At 40.7% G+C, this 4,288-nt stretch overlaps 1 pseudogene; it reads right to left on the bottom strand.

Annotated features, from left to right (window-relative positions):
• Positions 1-202: 202 nt before the first annotated feature.
• Positions 203-1,167, bottom strand: LOC112579363 (annotated as a pseudogene).
• Positions 1,168-4,288: the final 3,121 nt, after the last annotated feature.

Raw genomic sequence — 4,288 nt, 5'->3', positions numbered from 1 at the left:
TACCTATTTCTCTGATTTTCAAAAACTAATATAAAAATTACTTTTTATATTCTTTGCAGGTTAATCCTGTTAAATTTAAAACAGTGGCAAAATAAAGAAAATTACTATAAATATGCCTTTAACCTGTTAAGTATTTCATATGGTTATTGTTGTTAAAAGTCATTATTATTCACCTCTCTTGCAAATACTACCTTTCCTCCCCTAAAACACATTAACCTGTAGAACTCAAGTTTGTTTAATGAACCATCTCCGAATCCTGTTACGGATTTGTTGGGTCTTGATGATGTAGGTGATGGGGTTCATCAAGGGTGGGAAAAGGATGTAGATGTTGCCCATGAGGACATGGACCACAGGCGAGAGGTGCTGCCCAAAGCGGTGTACCATAGTCAGACCAATGATTGGAATATAGAAAACCAGGACAGCACAGATGTGGGAGACACAGGTCTTCAAGGACTTGAGCCGCTCCTCTTGAGATGCAATAGTCAAGACAGAGTGAAGGATCAATATGTAGGAGATGAAAATGAGCACTGAATCCAAAAGCAGTGTGCAGATCACCAGGGCTAAGGCATAGAAGCTATTGAAGCAGATGTCAGAGCAGGCCAGCCGGAGTAGGTCCTGGTGCAAGCAGAAGGAGTGGGAAAGGATTTGGAGTCGGCAGTAATGGAAAAACTTTAGGCGGACAATGGGAGCAGTAATGAACAGGAAACTCCTCCCTAAAATGACCACACTGATGTTGATGATTCTGGTACTGGTGTGGGTACATGTGTATCTTAGAGGATTGCAGATTGCAGTAAAGCGATCAAAGGCCATGGCGAGAAGGACTCCAGACTCCATGCAAGATAGACCATGAACAAAGAAGGTTTGGGCAATGCAGGCATCCAGACCAATCTCCTGGCTGAGCCCCCACAGGATCCCCAGCACCGTGTGCACTGTGGACAGCCCCATGCACAGGTCAGTGAGGGCCAGCATGGCCAGGAAGTAGAACATGGGCTCATGCAGGCTCAGCTCAGTACGGATCACATGCAGCACCAGGCAGTTTCCTGACAGTATCATAACATAGATACAGGAGAAGGGGATAGAGAGCCAGGGATAGTCCCGTTCCAGACCAGGGAAACCCGTAAGGAGAAAGGTAGAATTACTGATTTTGGGATCAGGTCAAACAGACATTGATTTCCAGAGACAGTAGCCTCTCAAGGAAAAATGAGTGCCTTCATAAAAACTCTGAAGTAACAGCTGTAATAAGAATTGGATTAGTACAGTAGCTCATTAAATATACAACCAAGGCTTGCAGTTTTTCAGAAGCTAAGTATTCTCTGAAACAGAGACAAATTTATGCCTACACATGAAACTTCCCTGTTATTAGATTTTTGGCCCCATCAGAAGGCTCAGAGGTCATATCCACAAGGTCACCACCAATTTTTAGCTGAATGCTTCACATTACAGGTCTCAAATATGAATGACCTTTTACTTGGCAAAGAAAAATAATGTTTAAGCATGCAAAGTAGAAAAAGAAAACACATTTGGGTTGTTTACATGTAAATCCTGGTGAAATAAATTGCAAAGCACAGCTACTGGGTGGAGGATTAAACTCTGCTTATTACGTAAGGCATTAAGTCATTTATAACAGTCATTTATCAGTGATGTTGTCCATTCTAACACTTATGTTTCAGAGACTTAGTAAAAGACAACTGTCACTCACAGATGTAGAGATGTTCTTGCCAATCTTGAAAAATTGATCGTACTCTTTTTTTTTCCTTGGGTCACAATGGCCTTTAGATTCTAGAAAAAGCAAGATTTATGCAGGTACAAACAGTATAGGAGCCACTGGAGTAAATCCCAGATTGAGGGAGATGTTGAGGATGAGGGATGCAACATATAGTGCCTATGTCCCTTGGGAAGAATGGGAGAAAACCCACTGGGAGTGTGTTCACAGCAGACTTTTCATTTCACTAAGTTTTGAATAATATTGTGAGTCAGTTCAGTCTAGTTGCTCAGTCATGTCCAACTCTTTGCAACCCCGTGGACTGCAGCAGGCCAGGGATCCCTGTCCATCACCAACTCCTGGAGCTTGCTCAAACACATGTCCATCAAGTTGGTAATGACATTCAACTATCTCATCCTCTGTTGTCCCCTTCTCCTGCCTTCAATCTTTCCCAACATCAGGATCTTTTCCAATGAGTCAGTTCTTCACATCAGGTGGCCAAAGTATTGGAGTTTCAGCTTCAGCATCAGTCTTCCAATTAATATTCAGGATTGATTTCCTTTAGGATGGACTGATTGGATCCCCTTGAAGTCCAAGGGACTCTCAAGAGTCTTCTCCAAAACCACAATTCAAAAGCATCAACTCTTCAGTGCTCAGCTTTCTTTATAGTCCAACTCTCACATCCATACATAACTACTTGGAAAAACCATAGCTTTGACTAGATGGACCTTGGTTGGCAAAGTAATGTCCCTGCTTTTTAATATGCTGTCTAGGTTTGTCATAGCTTTTCTTCCAAGGTGCAAGCATCATAGTTGCAGTCACCATCTGCAGTGATTTTGGAGCCCCAAAATGTAGTCTCTCACTGTTTTCCATTGTTTCCCCATCTATTTGCCTTGAAGTGATGGGACCAAATGTCATGATCTTAGTTTTCTGAATGTTGAGTTTTAAGCCAACTTTTTCACTCTCCTCTTTCATTGTCATCAAATTTACAAAAACAAAAACAAAAAAACACAAAAATTATCATCCTGGGAAATTTGGAAATGAGCTTTGGACAGAGAGACCCAGAAAGCTTTATAGTTTCCTTCCTCCCTTGTTGATGTTTACATTTTATTTGAAGGGAAGCAGATATCTTTTATATAAACAAGCTATTGCTATTAACATCAAATTTCATTTTATTTCCCTTAACTTCAGCTATAAGCTTTCTTATTCTTTTTTGAACACATGGCTTAAGTATTCAAAGAGTTCATGTGTAGCAAATATAAAACATTGCTTAAAGTCACATAATTTTGCATGTGAGTGATAATTCTTATAAGCCAGTTAAAATCAGAGCCCCTGTTTTCATAATGATCATATTAAGGAACAATTTTTTTTAACATTTACTATATGCTAAGAGGGCTTCCCTGGTAGCTCAGCTGGTAAAGAATCCACCTGCAATGCAAGAGACCCAGATTCAATTCCTGGGTCAGGAATGTCCCCTGGAGAAGGGATAGGCTACCCACTCCAGTATTCATGTGCTTCCCTGTGGCTCAGATGGTAAAGAATCCATCTGCAATGCAGAAGTCCTGGGTTTGATTCCTGACTTGGAAAGATCCCCTGGAGGAGGGCATGACCACCCACTCCAGTATTCTTGTCTGGAGAATCCCCATGGACAGAGGAGCCTGGCCAGCTACAGTCCATGGGGTTGCAAAGAGTTGGACATGACTGAGTATCTAAGCAGAGCACAGCATAACTTATTAAATTATTAACATTCTAATTATAATTCTGTAGTTGAAATTATTTAGTTCAACAAAAACGCACCTAGCATATATTAAAATCTGAAATACAACTGTACAATTTATTTTCTCATATCTCACTCATTTGAAAATATCAAATAATATCAGCTATTCAAAATATGAAATATAATCTATTTTGCTATCACCAAGGTTTCAGAATATTTTACAAAATATTAAGTCCTAGGTATCCTCTGGCGGCTCAGCCAGGAAGTCAACCTGGATGCCTGAATTGCCCAAACTTACTTTATGCATGGCCTCTCCCTCACACAGTCTGGAGTCCTTCTTGACATGGCCTTTGATCATTTTACGGCAATCTGTAATCCCCTGAGATATACATCCATATTAACCAACACCTAGATCATCAAAATCAGGCTTGGGATTTTAATTAAGAGTTCTATGCTCATAATTAGGAGTTTTATTTTCATTGCTCCCATTATCCTTTAAAGTTTTTCCACTCCTGCCATTCTTACATACTCTTTCATTCTTTCTGTCTCCACCAAGACCTGCTCAGGTTATCCTGCTCCGACACCCATTTCAACAGTTTCTATGCCTTGGCTCTGGTGATTTGTATTCTTTTGTTTGATCCCATATTAATTCTTGAGTCCTACATTCTGATCCTGCACTGTCTTGGCTATTCCATCCCTGGAGGAGTGGTTCAAATCCTTGCAGACCTGTGTCTCTCACATCTGTGCTGTTCTGTTTTTCTATATTCCAATCATCAGTCTGACTATGGTGCACCGCTTTGGGAAGCACCTCTCTTCTGTGATCCATGTCCTCATGGGCAACATCTGCATCCTCTTCCCAGCTCTGATGA

Source organism: Bubalus bubalis, chromosome 16 (assembly GCF_019923935.1).
Source record: "Bubalus bubalis isolate 160015118507 breed Murrah chromosome 16, NDDB_SH_1, whole genome shotgun sequence".
Lineage (NCBI taxonomy): Eukaryota > Metazoa > Chordata > Mammalia > Artiodactyla > Bovidae > Bubalus > Bubalus bubalis.
The sequence above is the reverse complement of the archived record's forward strand: the minus strand, read 5'-3'. Positions and strand labels throughout refer to the sequence as shown.